Source organism: Lissotriton vulgaris, chromosome 7 (genome assembly GCF_964263255.1).
Source record: "Lissotriton vulgaris chromosome 7, aLisVul1.2, whole genome shotgun sequence".
NCBI lineage: Eukaryota > Metazoa > Chordata > Amphibia > Caudata > Salamandridae > Lissotriton > Lissotriton vulgaris.
This window is the reverse complement of record NC_141695.1, coordinates 631136270-631155408: the sequence shown is the minus strand read 5'-3', so window position 1 is coordinate 631155408 and position 19139 is coordinate 631136270.

Sequence of the window (19139 nt, the reverse complement as noted above, 5' to 3'; positions counted from 1 at the left end):
TATATGGTGGGAAGGGGGAGGGGCGAGGGCGGCTCAGCTGGGAGGCGGGGCGGGCTCAAGAGGACGCACGCTGCTCACAACAACAACATCAACAAAATGGCAGCGAAGGGGAGGGCAGAGCAGAGCGCTGGGGGTTATCGCGCTTGGAAAGTAAAGGTATTTGTGGCAAGGTCAGCGGGAGTGAAGCGAAGCAGCGACCAGGGCAGTGCAATGCAAATACACTTCAGGCGGAAACAATGTAAAAGCAGTTGCAGGCGGAATTGATTTAAAAGCAACACGAGTGAAAAACGCTGCACAGCGATGCCGTTACATTTACTCTTCAGGCAGAATTAATTTTAAAGCAACACGAGTGAAAAGCGCTGCTAAACGATGCAGTTACAATTACTCTTCAGGCAGAATTAATTTTAAAGCAACACGTGTGAAAAGCGCTGCTAAACGATGCAGTTACAATTACTCTTCAGGCAGAATTAATTTTAAAGCAACACGAGTGAAAAGCGCTGCTAAATGATGCAGTTACAATTACTCTTCAGGCAGAATTAATTTTAAAGCAACACGAGTGAAAAGCGCTGCTAAACGATGCAGTTACAATTACTCTTCAGACGGAATTAATTTAGAAGCAACACAGGTGAAAACGCAGCACAACGATACCAGGTCTCTTGTGTAACAGAGCGTCTCTGAGGCGCCAGACCCCCCGGGGGGCCCGGTCAGCCGGCAGAGAAAAGCTTCTCGAGACCCGTGCGTGATCCGATAAAGATAAGACCCCCACCTCCGATGTCGTAGCTAAATCCCGGACCGGCCCGGTAACTATGAGGTGATCCAGCCTCGCGTAGGTTTTGTGTGCGTGAGAGTAAAAGGAGTAATCTCGATCCGTGGGGTGTAGGTGGCGCCTAAGGTCATGAAGATCCAGGTCCACCAGTTGGGATTTAACTGCTTGTGACATTTCCCCTGTCTGTGGTGAGCGCTGTGCCGATCTATCTATAGCTGAGTCTACCACCATATTTAAATCCCCACCCAAAATAATGTGCCTGTCCGGGGATGCTGTTATGTCCACTAATGCCGACTGAAAAAAGCTATCCTGATGTTCATTCGGACAGTAAATCGAACCAATGGTAAATGTCAGAGCCCCTATTTTAAATCTGTGCGCTAATAGTCTCCCCTTTTGTTCTGCAAATTTGTGGAGGACCTCCCCTCTAAAAGAGTTCGACACTAAGATCGCCACCCCGCCGTCTTGGTGCTGGACGAGGAAAAGAACTGCGTGGGAAATGTACGGGATCTTAATCTATGGCAGTCTCGCGCAAGCAAGTGAGTCTCCTGTAGAAGACAAATGTCAGCCTGTGTGTTCTCTAGCAAGGACAGAACTGCTCTTCTTTTGACAGGGTTATTAAGTCCCTTAACATTAAGGGTCACTACCTTAAGGGTTGCCATCCAGAGTCAAGACAGAATGAAACATGCAATGAATCCTGTGTATCGGGGGGGCCTGTGGGCCTCAACTGCCCGTGACTCCCCATCGGGCCATTGTGGAAAGCTCAAGAACACTGAACGGACTGTACCCTCCCCTCCCCTACCCAACTCCCGAACCCCTCGTCCCCCAACTCCCCAACTCCCCCTCCTCCCACCCCCCATTCGGCACCCCAACTCCCTCCCTTCCCCCCCTTCCCCCCAAACCCCCAACTTCTTCCGAAAAATTGTCCCAGCCATGTCCTGTCTGGACAAGTCTGTGGTAACTTATCGTAGTGGACGTCCAGCCATACCCTTCCCCCCTCTGCCCCCTCCCAGCCCCTCATGGCTCTAAGCCGGCAAAAACAGAAATGCAAAGTCGTTCTCCCCCCGGAGCAGTCTTACGCTGTTAGTGTGACGCCGTCGTGCACCACTATGTCTCTGGAGGCTTCCTGGATGGCGCTCGCCATTTCAGCCGTGATGGTAGGCGAACTCGGACGTTGGGATGCCGCTGATGTTCTGCGTCTCGAGACCCTGTGCTAGCCATCCCCGGTGGTGCGTCTCCTGCGAGGTGTAGTGGAGGCTTCTTCCTCCGCAGTGATCCCCAGCACCTCGCACGTGTCCTGTAGGGACCTCAGTTGATGTAGCACACCATTCCATCGGAAAATAAGTCGAAAAGGATGACCCCAGGAGTAAGGCGTTTCATGCTGTTTCAAGAGGTCTGTTGCGATTTTAAACGCTTTCCGTTTTTGGAGGGTGATTACAGACAGATCTTGATACAAGGCCACTGGGTGTCCCCTAAACGTAAACAAGGGTTTTTTCCGGGCCTCCGCCATGATCCGTTCTTTTCAGCGGAAAGTCAGGGAGAAATGCCAGGATGTCCGGTGGCGGGGCTGACGCGCGTCTATGAGGCCCCACTCGATGAGCCCTATCAATCCGTACCGGAAAGTCTGTCGCTTCGCCCAATATATCCCTGAAGAGCTCCCTCAGGTATTCCGCACACATCCGTCCCCTCCTCCGTGGATGGCACACCCCGGACCCTGATGTTATTCCGCCGAGAGCGGTTCTCCAGGTCTTCGTTGTGGGCCTGGAGGTCCGTCTGTTGGTCCCTCAAACGCAACACCTCCTGTTGTAGCTGCGTGATCTCCTCAGCTTGTCTCTGTGTGGAACTTTCCACCGTGACCACTCTCTCGCCAAGACCGTCGACTTCTCTCCGGATCTCGCGGACCTCCCCGGCCACCTCCTGCTTCAGCGTCTGAAAGTCGTCTCTCAGCGTGCCAAAAAGCGACTCCAAAAAGGACTGAGTGACCGAGGGTTCGCCGCCGCCTGTTGCATTGGAGCCACTAGCTGCGTTCGGGGACGGTTGACTCCTTTCACCCCTGGTCTGAGGCCTGCCAAGCATCTCGGGGAGCGTGCGGTCGTTCCGTTTATTGCCTTTCTGACTCGCCCTCTTGTCCTCAAGGCCTCCCTGCCAAGTACGGGCACCGCGTCGGCCGGACACCTGGGCAGCGGTTCCACTCGCCTCGTCTTGCTAGGATGACTCTGTCCTATGCCGCTGGATGCACCTCCGGGACCCCCAGCGTCCAGGGGGCGATTTCAATGGCCGGGCGCCGCTATCCGCTCCCGGCCGCGCTACAGCCAGGGGTAGGGAGTCGACCACGGCCTGCGCAAACCGGTTCCTCTGGCCTGGCTCGTCCTTCGGCGACTGCCACAGTTGGTTACGGTAAGCCGACCATCCACGGCGGAACTCTCAAGGGCACCATGCTCGGCCGTCTGTTTCTTCACCAACACCGAAGGCCAACATGGCGTCTCTCTGTGCCCCTGCAAGCTATCGCACCCCTTCCGGTGAAGGTTTCGGCTATGGGCGTCTCTCCGTCCGGCACAGGGTCAGACACCAGCCGGCCAGAAGCTGACTCCTCCGCAGCAACTTGAGGGTCTCGGTTCCTCTCCTTGTCGCTGCGACTCCTTTGCCGCCTATGCGTCCAGTGACCCCGCCCTTCTGGCTCGCAGGCCTCCGATCAGCTAGGCCTCAAGTTCCGTTGAGATCGGCAGCCAGGGGCGTGTCGTCTCCGCGGGCAGCAGGCCCCTCTCCAGGCCGCAGGTCCCGTCTCGGCACCCAGGCGTGGCACACACCGCCTTCCGCTGCACCGCCGACGACTTCTGCGTGCTTCGGGGAAAGAGCTCTGGTCAGCCTCGGCTAGGACTCCATTTCTCTTCGCGTCCGGTCTTTGCGTCGCTCAATGCTTCGGGCCGGATTACGATCACTCCAAGGCTGGATTTCGGCTCTGACACAGCCCAAACTGTTCCCGTACCGTCCCCACTCGGTTTTACGCCGATGGGGGGGTGGGGGGGGGGGAGAACAAGCTATACAGAAGGCTCAGGGCCCGGGCTGGGTCGGGAGCTCCGGGAGAAAGCGTCTCCTCACTCCGCCATCTTGGCCACGCCCCCTTTGCTTTACTTTTAGACAACTTTCCTGTGCACACAAAGTTTTGTGCTGTAAGGTAATTAGCAAATCAACACTTTGCGCCCGTTTCGCGTCACTTTGGTGACTTTGCGTATAGCTAAATGTGCCCTTATGTATGTTTATTGTACTGAGTGAGCACTGGTCAGCTAATCTTAACATTGCTTGGACTGCCATTTTAAATGTTTGCTTAAATGTTATACATCAACTTCCAAAATGAGGAGACTAAAAAAACAAATGAAACATTTATGCTGTATGTAGCAAGCCACAAAACGATTACCCAATAGGAAGCACTTTGAAATAAGGAAAACTAAAATAATTGAAATTGTTTAAAAACTATTGCTTGTTTAGTGTACAAAATAAAATGTGGTATAGTTGCGGCATGGCAACTGCAACATGCAATTAGATTTCCTGAATCTACACATACACCCAAAACCATGTTTTAAAATTAGCATTTTCATTCATCAAATCAGTGTGAGTGGTAGTTTTTGTGTCTGTTTCGTTTGATGTTTTTAAGCAAGTGCACTTGATAACAAATGATTTGCAAAATCCCAAACAAGGCTGTACACAGTTGTACAGAGTACATGGATCAGTTTGCAAATCCTAAAGGTGATCTATGTCAGTCACAGCGAGCGAGAGTGATGTACTGAATGGCAATGCTGCAAATGTAAGATTGTAGCAAAGAGGTCAAGTTTGGAATGGGTATGCAGAGTGCATTAAATTGCTATATATAGGTTTTCACCGCAAAGAGGGTCAGCATTGAAAGTGCATGGGGATTGAATGCTGCCTTTTTAAGTAGAAGTGTTTTTTAAGGAGACATTGAATGGAGGGGTTGAACAGGCAACGACTCTCCACTAATTTCTTTTAAATTAATCATTAATTCTTTCATAGACTGCCAGTTAATAAGCATATATTGAGCCTATTGGCTTGAGTGCTGTGGTGATGGCTGTATAGCCATTGGTCTATTTGCAGGGGTGGGTGTGATCTGTGCCTGTAAGTGTCAGTAGTTATGCTTGCTTATCTGTGCATTGGCACCTGCAGTTGCCTTGCTGTCTACCTGTTTGCATGCATTTGTTGTCGCTGCCAATGTGATGGGTGGTTTTTTGTGTGCATGCCTCCCTTGTTAATTACTGTTATCTTAAGGGCCATTACAAAGGCCAGTTAAACAACTTGACCATTTGCATTTTCAGCACCGCTTGATTCTTTTAAGGTTTTTTTCAAAGTTGTATCCAAAGGGAACTTATGATACCAGGGGGTTACTGGACATTTCCTACCACACTGCCACCTGGAACACCCTGCCTCTCCACCTCAGGCTATCCATGTCACTGACCCAGTTCAGGAAGGATCTCAAGACCTGACTCTTCGACTGAACCTCAGTGCCCAGTAGGACCTGCTGACCTCACCCCACAGCACCTTGAGACCCTCGTGGGTGAGTAGTCGTGCTTAACAAACACTGATTGATTCATTGAGTTCTATGCTTTCTTTTAACAATCAAATGAATTCTGTGAATTTCAGACTTGGTCCATTTCAACTTGAACCAATTGGCCTAAACACCCGAAAGCAGTGAATTTGCAAAAGCAGGGCCCAAAATTGGAATCTGGGGTTCTCATAAAATGGAGTCATTTGGCAGCATAAGTTCAGGTCCCTTTAACATTGGATTCAGACTAATTATTTTACTCAAAGTTAAACTTCAGGGAGTGTCTTTAATTTCTTCATATATGGGTGTTCCCTTTATGTGGAAAGCTTACAGTTTTTTTTTCACTTGGCCCTTCTCATTAGAAGAGGTGCAACAGTACACTCCTTGCATATGACCCCCACCCCTACCCCTTTTAAATCTGGCTAAAGTCCGCTATCAATGTTTTTGGCAAACATAATGTCAACAACATAACACAACATATAACATACAGGGGCTTTGGGTCTGCCCTCTTCAGCCTTTGGCTTGTTTAGTCAAGACACTTCCAGGCATTGGCTTGCTTCATTAATCATCATGTTTTGGGACGGTCTAGGTTATGCCGACAGCTCCTGTGCTGGATTATTCTCCTAGCGCCAGGATGCCCGTTGGGTTACAGCGTGCTTTATAAATGTTTTATAATAATAATAATAATAATAATGCCATGTATGCTTTCATTATCAGTGTTTTGTAAGTGACTGGGATCAAAAGTGGCCCATCGGCTAATAATAGTTGGTCTTCACAGCTCCCATACAAAAGCAAATATAATATATGCTGGCAGCACCGCCTCTGCTTATTTAGGACCAGCTGATCAGGAATCAGAATGAGAGTATACACAGCTGACCCACATTCCCCTCTGAGTTCAGCCCACCGACAAAATTAGTGAGGTGTTGCTCAACTCTTTACACAGGACAAGTGATGAAAAACTCAGGAGGGGAGCAGGGACATGTGACTGATAATTGATGAGGCCAGCAGAGGCACATTGAACCTCTTCTCTTTCTCTACTTGACTTTCACTGTGGACTATATTATAGTTTCTAGACAGTGCCACAGTCAATAGCAGTAACGAACAAAACAGTCCTGCAATGTTGACGGACCAGTCCTGCAATGTTGACGGACCAGCCCCCCTACTGCTTATATAAAATTGGCCCCCACCCTTCCAGCCTCCTTGGGAAACCCCTGATGCCTGCTGTGGCCAGTCCAGCCCAGCTAATGAATGTTGCAGCCACCTTAAAGTGAAACAACCATCACAAGTCTCCAGATTGCTACGAGAGAAAGCCCTGTTGCCTGATCGGGAGTCTCCCCAGGTAAGAATCTGTCCACATGTTCTCGTCCATCACCACCCCCTTTTGTAACGCTTTTGGCCGCCATAAGTGTGGCAGGGTATGCTCAGACGTGAGTCCCTTGCTCACTTTGCCACAGGATTCAAGCAAGCCGGGCTGAAGATGGCTGGAATGCCAGAAACCGGTCCTCGGAAGCTTGTTTCCGGTCCAGGGAAGACATAGCATGGCAGTTCGGGCTGGACTGTTCCCATGAGGCACAGGGTCAGACTGATTTGCATATAGCCATGTCTGAACTGGGGTGGCAGAGTGGGCTAAAGAACGGTGATGGATTAAACCCAGATCCTTTGACTGGGTGTGAGTGTTTGATTGATTCAGATGCTCCGTCCATCACCACCCCCTTTTGTACCACACATGTTCTCGAAAGCACAACATTGCATCGATGTAGTCTGTGTGAGGAGGTTAGCAGGCCTTTCTATCCAGGCACAGAATCGTCATAGGTCTATATAATGGTAAACTGTTGTGAGGCCTGACCTGGCAATTTATATAAATCATGGAAGCAAGAGCTGCTGAATGGGCTCTCAAAGTGGAAACATTGGGGCCGATCAGGATCGCGGACGGACTTGCGTCCGTCCGCGACCCCAGAGCAGGAGGGAACCTCCGCATGGCATGCGGAGTTCCCTCCTGTGCAATTAGGATGTGACCGCCACCCTGGCGGTCACATCCTCTATTTTTAACATTGCGGCGGGTGCAGCTTCAAGCTGCACCCGCGGCAATGTTAAAAATGCACGCATTGCTTTTGCATGCAGAAAGAGGCAGGCACCGTGCGGTGCCTGCCGCTTTCTGCATGCAAATGCAGGGGGGTACCATAGGTACCCCCCATGTGCACCCCCCACCCCCCCTTCACCTAGGGGGCCCGCAACGGGCCCCCGCAGTGAAGTTCCGTATGCTTTTCCACGGCGGGAAACGCGCCGCGGAAAAGCATAATTCACTGCCCATCCTAATATGGTGGACGGTGTCTGAGAGACACCGTCACCATATTAGAGCTTTTCCGCCGCGGTTGTAAGCCGACCGCGGCGGAAAAGCTGTGGACGGAAACCAGGACCCACCAGCCATCCTAATGTGGCGGTGGGTCCTTGGTCAGTCCGCTGCGGTTTTTCCGCATCCTCGGGGCCGGCGGTGGCTTCCGCCGGCCCCGAGGATGCGGAAAAACCGCTATCCTGATCGGCCCCATTGTTTGGATCTAATCGTTCTAATGATACATCTAGTACAACTACAGGGGGTGTTACAAAGACACTCAATCCACAGCAGTTGTTCGTCCAAGCTGAAAAACTTTATTGCAAAGAAATAACCAAGAGTTGGGAGATAATAACCTTGGAGAAATACATTGAGCTAGGCAGATTACCTAGGAAACTACGAATATTCATGATACCTAATCATCCCAATATTAAACCGCAGATGCTGGTGGGGTGAGAATAACATGGCATGCTCCAAGAATATGATGATGATACTGATTAAATATGTTAAAATGGACATAGAGGAACTGACCAAATTTATACAGGAAATAGAGGAAAAAATATCACATACTCAGGAAGAGAGGAAAATGAGAAATAAGAAAGAAAATGGAATTCAACCTTCAGAAACATGAATCAGAAATGGAAGCTAGGAAACTAAGGAATTACATTAGGGATGAACAAGATTACCTGAATATTACAGTCTATACGTTAGCCAGGCTGTTTGATGTCTTAAAAAAAATCAATATATGAAGGACTCGAAAATGAAACTGCCAGCAGCCCCAAAGGAGATCAGTGAATCTGACACTGACTGCAGCGGCAGTGGAGGTGAAGGGACTTCGGAGGGCAGAACAAAGATTACCCTGTTGGAGAAAATGTAGTTGATGTATCTGGACCAACAAACAGGAGCGGCCGGCATGGCTTGCGGGTGGCGAGGTGGGCACGGGGGGTCGCGAGGGGTAGGGCAGGGCATGGTGAAAATAAAAAAATGACAAAAAGAAATTTACCTTGCAGCCGGTCGGGTGCTGCGTCTCTCCTCCTGCTCTCTTTGTACACATTTAGGAGCAGGAAGCAGGCCCCACTGACTAATCACAACGTTGCAATGCATGCATTAATGCAGCCTGCATGGAGAATGGGGAAAGTACGCATGACTGGTTTTGGTGGTACAAGAGGACCGACCAAACAGGCATTGCACACTTTGGAGTGGGCTAACCACTCCTCCCCTGCCCTGCTCTAAGAGCAGAGCAGCGCCGCCCCCCACCCACCCGCAAAGCAGCAGGAAGCAGCATAAAATGATATTACCACAAAGTTATTATCATTTTATGTTTTTGCTTCACACTGCTTAAAAGCAGTGGGGCGATGCACCTCAGCCTTAGCGGAGGAGCCGCCACTGTCAATAAACCTCAAAAGGGAGGGGCCAGAGGACACCACACAGGTAGAGACCAATCAAGAAAAGCAGCAAGAAACACGTAAAATGTAGAAGAGAGCGTGGGAAGAAAAACTTACCCTCAACGAAAAAGACAGAAGAGGTAGCACAAACTACAACCTTGATTGACAACTTAGTCCTGAATTTATTACATCATTAACTCACAAAGGATTAGCTAACGCTCCTAAACAAGGGTCTCTCTTTCTGCCCCGGACATCATTTTGACATTGTGGAAGCGAAGATTGATACCTATAAGTTTACCAGAAAATTTAAACTCGCCAAATACTTTGCCAATAAGAAATTAAGACAAGTACAAAGTGCTAGGCGTCAAGAATGCTATGCCCTTACAACTGATCAAAAAAGCGATATTAAACTACTATTTGACCTGATGTATGACCTGAATGATGAGGACCTTACCGAGACTCAAATTCTAGAACAGTTGGAGATAGAAACCAATTAACATTAACACATTTCTTTAAAACCCAAATCCAAATTCTTCCCTACCTTATCTAGGGCAACTAAGCAGACATCTTCAATGAAGCAGTGATCTTAGACTTGGAGAAAATCAAAAACAAAGAAATAACAACACATGGGAAAAAGTCTAGTCACTAATGACTCTTTGGTGTTTTAACAGAAAATGTTGGAAACATTGTAATACTCTTTAAGGAAGACTATGGGCCAGATGTAGGAGCCCTAATACCGGTCGGTAACGGCCGATTTCGGCCGTTTCCGACCGGTATTAGGGTTTTCAGATGTAGGGGGCAGAAAAATACAGAATCGGTATATTTACCGATTCGGTAAAATTACCGATTCGGTAAATTACCGAATCGGTAAATATACCGATTCTGTAATTACAAATGTAGGTGGCACAGTTTACAGTGCCACAGGCCCTTAAGAGTTGGTATTTTACCACACAATCCTATTGTGTGGTAAAATACCGAATTCAGGTGTGCATGCACATCTGTGTATGCACACCTGTGCAATGTGACACACAGACATGCCCTTAGGGCATGTATGTGTGCCACATTGCACACAAGCCTGTACTTGGGGTGCTAGAGGGTGTCAAAGTGATACCCCCTGCACGCTTGCAGGATTCGGTATTTACCGATTCTGTAAATACAGAATCGGTATTTCCTATTGATTCCTATGGGCTTCAAAGCCCATAGGAATGAATGGGAAATACCGATTCTGTATTTACAGAATCGGTAAATACCGAATTTTACAGATTCGGTAATTCAGATTTTAAAATTACCTAAATCTGCCCCCTTCCCATTTACAGACTCTTAAATACCGAATCGGTAAAATTCGGTATTTAAGAGTCTGTAAATGGGAATTACCTACATCTAGACCTATATGAGCGAGGCCTATAGCCAACTATAGGATATTGACAGCCACAGAAGATTTGATTGTAATCCAATGGATACTATGGTCGGAAACATGATTAGGAAACTAAGAAGGTGGTATGAAGAATCCTTACTCAGTGATGAAAAATATCAGTTTCTATCATCACAAATCCTGTCACGCCCACAAACTATTTCTTACCAAAGGTCCATAAAATGTTAAGTAACCCTCCCTGTAGACCAGTAACATCTAGATATGGATCTCAAGGTTCCTTGATTACTACATCCCCATCATATTAAAAAAAACATTATCATCATATATCAAGGATTCTGGGGATTGTTTAAGGACAGTATCTGAAATTGAGTGCCAACAAGACTTCATTTTAGTAACCATTGATGTGGTATCTTCTATACCTCTATCAAACATTACATAGGTCGAAAAGCAGTAAAGTACTTTCTAAGACAGGGAAATATCAACACAACCAGACACTCAGGTATGCTGTTGGAGATGATAGGAATGTCTTTCCACAATAATATTTGCTTTGCCAACCATCATCTGCACCACATGACCTGCAGAACTGTAATGGGGGTTTCCTTCTCCCCCAGCTATGTGAATTTGACCACGGGCTGGTGGGAGAGGACAATTGCACAGAGTGACAAATATGAGCACTACCTTTCCAAGGTGGTCATCCGGCTGAGGTATATTGATAATTTGTTTGTGGTCTTAAATGGCACACAGCGGGAATTTTTGGAGTAGTTTGAGGCCATCAACAACAACAAATGTAGCTTTAGTTTCACCTACAACTTAGATAACAAGCAAATAGACTTTCTAGATATTCGGGTTTACATCCATAATAAAGGACTGAAGACAACCATGTACAGAAAACTGACTACCACAAACAGCGCTCTGCATGGAACTAGTTTCCATCCCAAGGCCTTGATAAAAAAGCATCCCCTTCGGCAAATTCATCCACACCAGATGGAACTGCTTCAGAGAAGACACAAAATCCCATTTTAAAGAAGCAGAGAGGAGATTCTTTTGGAGGGGCTATCCATCATCCTACAGTGAGCAAGGAGCAAAGAAAGCTAACAGCAAGACAAAGACTCAGATCCTGATGGAACACAACATCCAACCAGATGAGAAAACTGATAGCCTTAGATTTATCACAACATATAGCAAAGAGAGCTTTGAGATCAAGAAACTTTTTCAAAGACATTGGAACATCCTGCTTGGTGTCAATGACATTGCAAAATCTGTGGGACCAAGACCTCAATTCAATTATAAGAAAGTGTGGTCTCTAAAAGATAGACTAGTAAAAAAGTCACTTTGTGCACCATCAAACTGACAACTAGCTGGAGAAGCAGAGTATGGAGTTTGTAAAATTTAACAGCTGTAAGGCCTGCAAGATAGGGAAAACTGTAAAGGCCATCAGTGATCCAAAAAGGAGACAAGTACCATTTGAACAAAAACATACGTACAATCCTCAATTTGTGTTATACATAATTAAATGTATATGTGGATTAAATTACATGTGAAGTACGATCTGTCCCGTGTAGAAAAAAATATTGCAACACATTCGGGCCATACACCACCATAATGTGAGATTTGCAATTGCAAAACATTACGCCTTATCACATGATGATGACTGGAAGACAATGAGGTATCATGGTGTGGCACACATACCAAAGGATGAAGGGGGAGGTGACAGAACTCTGATTTTGCATGTTGGAAAGCAGATACAGTACAAAACTATGAACCAAGACACTGTTTGGTCCTAATGCAGATGAGGAACTGCATGTACATCTGTGAAAAAGAAACAAAGGATGGATGGGACATTATCATCTTCTTTCCTCTTCCCTGATGTACATATATTTTGCAACATTATTCCTTTCCACCCTTTCCTTCTCTCCTTCTTTTTTCTCTCCCTTCCCATTTTTGAGTCGTCTATTTCTGATGTAGCATTTCGCATCCATGTAAATAGTAACCCAACTGATATTGGTGACCGGGCAATCAATAGATAGACACACCGCTCATGACGACTCCTAGAGCACCATAGCTTTCAAGGCTACAACATGATAGATACACAACTAGTGATGAGGTACCTTGACTTAACCAGTTTACACAGTAGTAGCACACACACATAGTAAAACAACCTAAGCATACAATGATTAGCATTGAAGTGAATCTAATTTAGGCATTTAAGCAGTAGAACTAAGATTTCCCTACACTCTTCTCCCACATAGGATTGTATGATACTAGCCAAAACACTTAGCCATCATTCATTGGCAGTGATACACAAGAGGGATTATGCCCAGCATATGCATTGGATAACAATGCAATTACACATGTGTGCGATCACTAGTATAACATACACTCTGGCACCCAGCCGATAAAGCAGTTATTGGTCCCAACTAATTAGATCTAGTCATCATCATATGAATAATTACACATTGTCCAACACGGGATCAAGCTTATGTGCACATACACAATGGTAGCCCTCAATTGGAGCTACATAAAGGGCACCAACCCAGCAATGGAGGTACATAATTGATTGCCATGTAAGATAGGATATAATATCATTCACAATTGCCTTGATATATAATACAATTGTAATAAGGGACATAGACATTAGTGCCACACACCTTATAAATATTATATTCTTTACCAGACAGCACCAAAAAGAAAATAAATTAATGTTGCCAAGCCATTTATGTATGCTTTTATTTGAAATCCCATTGAGTACATGTCGCAGAATGCCTCCTTGCCAGCAGGTCAGGTGATTGTATATAAAGTGAAATTGAAAAAGGACTCATTGACTGTGAGCAAGACTGTTTCAGAGTCAAAACGCATTGGTGTTTGCTGAACTTTTGAATAAAATGTACAAATCATTGGAGGATTGGTGTGCGGTGTATCCTTTTGTTTGTTGCTTTTAAATACAGGGAAACTGATCTATTCCCACTGCTAACAATATTACCATAGTGGTCATTATAGTTAGGTCTGCTTTTCCATAGACAAAACGTTTTTTGGTTTGCTAATAACTTTGGCCCGTTTGACAAATCTTCACAAAACTGTCCATAAAAATGATTCATCTACCTCAGCTCCTTCCTGGGATGTTTCGGGGTGATCCATGAAGCAGGGGCGAGGAAAAAAGGTGGATCCCAAAGTGCAAAATCCCCATGCATTTTCCATAAACTTCTTTAGACAAGGCTACAGCCAAAAACTGCTGAAAGGAGTTGCACCAAATTTAGCAGGAAGCTAGATTTTGGTCTACATATTATGCCTTGTGTGAATTATTGTAAATCCGTTCAGTAGTGTTTGATATATTAAGGGTCAAAAATAATTGTATATTTTGGCAGTTGGGCTCACAGGAGAACCTCATGCGTCAAGCAAGAGCACGGAATCACAAGGGGAGCCATGTGATTGGTTGAGAGGCCAATTTTTCCCATGAGCCTTCACGCTGTTGCAGGCAACTGTTGCTCCCGCGAGCACCCGATTTAATGGATGTGGTACTGTGTACCAAAAATTGGAGGTGTTGTGGAAATGAACAAAAAAAGCTTCATATGGGGGCAGCAGACAAGCTCCCTAGATTCAGATTGAAGGTGTCTAAGGGATAACTACTGTGAAGATAATAAATGTATGTTGTTTTTAACATATTTTTGAGATCTCCCAGGAGGCTCGTGGGATCGTGAATACTAAAAAGGAGTAGATGAGTTCTCAATACACTCTATAAGTAAGAATACATATTGTGGTCCTTGTATTCGAGAGGAAGTGTGTAAAAGATAACTACTGTGATGATTAGAAGGTTAATTCTTTTTTTACATTTTTTTATTTTACAAACTTGCGAGACTCTAATGGGCCCCACATGGAAAATTACTGGGCCTGCCAGGAGGTGTTTCATGATTCCATGAGAGTCTCACAAGATTGTATGGAGAGAGCTAAAAAAAAACAGCAAAAGCTCAACCAATAGGTACCATTCTTATTAAATGGTTGAAGAAATGCTGTGATGTGATTGGGTGGAGAACCAGAGATAGCTCAGTTTGTCCTTGGTTCTTTGCAGGAGAAGGAAGTCTGTTTGAGTTGTACTCAGCAGAGGTTAATTTATTTGGTGCTGAAAGAGACTGGTCTCTTCATCTATATTTAAGAAAGAACTTCAAGTTCAGGTATTTAATAATATATTTTATAAACTTTGTTGTGAGTTGCCCGTAAGTGTACTAATGCTGGTAAACGCATTCTACACAAGGTTTACTGAGTGAAAAGCTGTTTGTAAAGATGCAGATTTCTCAAAATAGTTTTTGAGAGGTAGACATTAGAATGTAAATCATATCAGCAAACATTGTAGATTGTGTTATAAAATGAAGTGTTCAAACTGTATGTACTTGTAAGGAAAGGAAGCAGTGTTCCTCATACCATAAAAGAAAGATTGTGGGATGTGTTAATACAAGCCCTAGTGTTCTTATGAACCTCACTGTACTGCTACTATAGCTCTTTGAGGTGTTTGATTGGTGGTATTGCTATTTCTAGTGTGAAACACTGTGGTGAATGTTAGCAAAGGTCTGTGAAGATAAATGTGTTACTTAATAAACTGTTATTGAAGCAGACTTCATCGCGTGTTATCATTTAATTGTGTAAATATGTAAATAGAGTGGTTGAGGGAGTGGGATTTTCCAGGAGAAAGGAATAACAAGTTACTGGTATACTAGATATAACATGATTGTGAGTAAAATATTTAGTAAAGCTTTAACAGTATAGTGATGTATCACTGTTATAAAATACTGATCAGTATGTAACTTTAGTGTTTTTGTTATTTTGTCGATTTTAGGAGGAAAATGGAAAATTGTCTCAGAGGAAACCATTATCTGTTTTAATAAGCAGCAATAAAGATCCTTGTTAAGACAAGCAGGATTATTGTGCTGTTCAGCAATAAGTACCTCTTCAGGCACAGTGTATTGAGATACGAAGGATTTAGAAGTGCCCGAAAAGTGGTTGAGTTCAGCAGCACGATTTAACTCTGTACAAGCTATTCTTTGTGAACTATTTTTCTAAAAGTGTAATTTATACATATGAGACTTTGCTAAGACTATTTTGCTACCTAGCCTGCTATGAAAGAGTTGGAAAATGAAGACTGTTTGGCAGGTTAAGGTGACTAAAAGACTTGAAAAGAAGTGCTACCTACATCAAAATCCAGTTAGCAATGGAAGCGAAAAGGGAAGAGACATTACTGCCTGATGATGAGCATCAGAAAAAATGTTTATATTAATAAAGTTGTTTGTTTAATATTTGTTGATGTATTTTTTTAATATAGTTGTTGTAGTTTTGCATTGTTGTTAAATTATTTGGTTGTTATAATAATGTTTAAAGTTAATTCTGGTTTCTTTGTTTAACACTTATAATAAATAAAAAATGTATTGCAATATTGACTAAAACTGGCAGTTCTTAGCAGAGATTTATACTCTACTATGGACATTTATCACTAGAAGAGAGGTATGTGTAGAGAGAGAGCAGTCTTTCCCATTGCCTACTTTGTACATGTGTTACTCTAGGGAGATGTCTCAGCTGTTAGGGCAGTGTGTTTCGATATCATAGTCTGTATAGTTGTATGCAAGACAGATTTCTCAGAATAGACATAATTTTATCCCCACATCTTACTTGCACATCTGTCATCTTGGGGCAAACTGCGACCAGAGAAGTAAGCCTATTATCACATCCTAATCTGCACACCCATCATCCAAGACAGAGGTCACTGGAGAGAGGCAAGTCTCTCCTCCACACTGCTACGCAGAATTATCATGCAAGATAGATGTGTCAGCAAACATGGCAGCTCTTCCCTACAACCTACTATGCATACCTGTCAGCATGGGAAGAGGTATGAGCAGACAGATAACTTTTTTTATAACCCTATCACAGGCACCTCTCACCCTGGCAAAATGTGTAAGCGGACAGGTCACTCCATTCTCAGACACCACTACATATCCATGCTCCTTGAGGAAGAGGTGTCAGTAGAGATGCCAATGCTTGCCCACACTGTACTGCTCATCCATGATGTCCTGGAGATAGGTGTTAGTGGAGAGGACAATATTTCTATACAGACTACTGTATGTCTGTCATGCTGGGGAGAGCTGTGACCAGACACTCAACTCCATTCCTACACCCTAATATATATATGATTATTTCTCAGGGGAGAGGTGTCACTGGAGAGGTCAGTACTTGTTATACATACTATAGAATGGTAAGGTCTTACATATGAGGGGCCTTATTTATGAGGCTGTGCGTCACCTTTACCCCGCTGGTGCGTCACTTTTTGTCGCACCAGAAATACTGTCAGAAATACTGACGTATCTGTAACTCCTTGCGACATGATGCGTCATATTATAAATATGACGCATCAATCATGACGCAAGGAGTGCGCACTGAGAAGTGACGCATCGCTGCTTTCACACAGTGATGCGCCATTTCTCATAAATGAGGCCCGAGGTGTTTACCTTCTCCAACCTACTATGAATACTGCTGAGCTTGTGGAAAGGTGTGAGTAGCGAGGCAGTGTCTCCTTATACCCTACTTTACACACTGGTTACCTTCATCCAAAGTCTCATGGGAGAGGCCAGTCTCTCTCCATAGTTTACTATACACAGTTGTCAGGCTGTGGAGAGATGTCAGTGAGATCCCAGTGTCTCCTTACACCCTCCTGTGCACTGCTGTTATAATGTGAAAAAGTCTACCTATCTGGGATTCCACGGTACACCTTTATGCCTCAGGGATAGTTTGGCTGTACCTCTTAAGAGGATGGGCATTAACATTTGGTCAGAATTGTTAGTTGCAGAGGAATCCATCCTTGGGAGTTGTTAAGGGCTACGATCGGTATTGGGTTTTCCAGGTTTAAGTATCTACAACTTGTTTCATGGTTTAAAGCAGAAAAGGAGGAGGTTAGAGGAAACTGGGAAATCGAGCTTTCTCTTCAAACATCACATCTTATTAAGAAGGAGTAATCTATGTGGTGCAACAATTTTGTGGATGCGGAAGGTAGGGAAATTCCATCACAACTATCAGTGTGGAATCAATCCCCCTTTGAACCCACTATAGATGCCCTCTACGAGCCTTCTCTGAAATTACTATATACAGTTATCAAACCAGCAAGCCTAAAAAAGCAATCACTTTTTTGTTATTAACAGGCTTTACTATACGCCCGCCAAAATACCCAAGTTTGCCCCACTACCTATTCCTAAATGTCCTAGATGCATGACCTCTAATGCCAACGATATTAACATCTTTTATGACTTTCCTGAACTGAGAAACTTCTGGAAAAGGGTGTGAGACGCTATTTGTAGTACAAAAGGGGGTGGTGGTGGACGGAGTATCTGAATCAATCAAACACTCACACCCAGTCAAAGATCTGGGTTTAATCCATCACTGTTCTTTAGCCCACTCTGCCACCCCTGTTCAGACATGGCTATATGCAAATCAGTCTGACCCTGTGCCTCATGGGAACAGTCCAGCCCAAACTGCCAAGCCATGTCTTCCCTGGACCGGAAACAAGCTTCCGAGGACCGGAAGCTTGTCCATCAGTCCATCAACTGTGTTTTTTGCAATTTTCACCCCGAGTGGGCTGGGTATGCTCAGACGTGAGTCCCAGGCTCTCCACATCACTGGAGTCAAGCTATCCAGGCTGAAGAAGGCTGTTAGCCAGAAACCGGTCCTTGGATGCTTGATTCCGGTCTGGGAAAGACATGGCTTGGTAGTTCGGGCTGGACTGTTCCCATGAGGCACAGGGTCAAGGCTGATTTGCATATAGCCATTGTCTGACCTAGGGTGGTGTGAAGTGCAAAAAAACGATGGATTTAGGCCCAGATCTTTGTACTGGGGTGAATGTAAGACATTGTTCTGCATTCTGTCCATCAACTGTGTTTTTTGCAATTTTCACCCCGAGAGGGCTGGGTATGCTCAGACGTGAGTCCCAGCCTCTCCACATCACTGGAGTCAAGCTATCCAGGCTGAAGAAGGATGATAGCCAGAAACCGGTCCTTGGATGCTTGATTCCGGTCTGGGAAAGACATGGCTTGGTAGTTCGGGCTGGACTGTTCCCATGAGGCACAGGGTCAAGGCTGATTTCCATATAGCCATTGTCTGACGTAGGGTGGTGTGGAGTGCAAAAAACGATGGATTTAGGCCCAGATCTTTGTACTGGGGTGAATGTAAGACATTGTTCTGCATTCTGTCCATCAACTGTGTTTTTTGCAATTTTCACCCAGAGTGGGCTGGGTATGCTCAGACGTGAGTCCCAGGCTCTCCACATCACTGAAGTCAAGCTATTCAGGCTGAAGAAGGCTGATAGCCAGAAACTGGTCCTTGGATGCTTGATTCCGGTATGGGAAAGACATGGCTTGGTAGTTCGGGCTGGACTGTTCCCATGAGGCACAGGGTCAAGGCTGATTTGCATATAGCCATTGTCTGACCTAGGGTGGTGTGGAGTGCAAAAAAACGATGGATTTAGGCCCAGATCTTTGTACTGGGGTGAATGTAAGACATTGTTCTGCATTCTGTCCATCAACTGTGTTTTTTGCAATTTTCACACCGAGTGGGCTGGGTATGCTCAGTCGTGAGTCCCAGGCTCTCCACATCACTGGAGTCAAGCTATCCAGGCTGAAGAAGGCTGATAGCCAGAAACCGGTCCTTGGATGCTTGATTCCGGTCTGGGAAAGACATGGCTTGGTAGTTCGGGCTGGACTGTTCCCATGAGG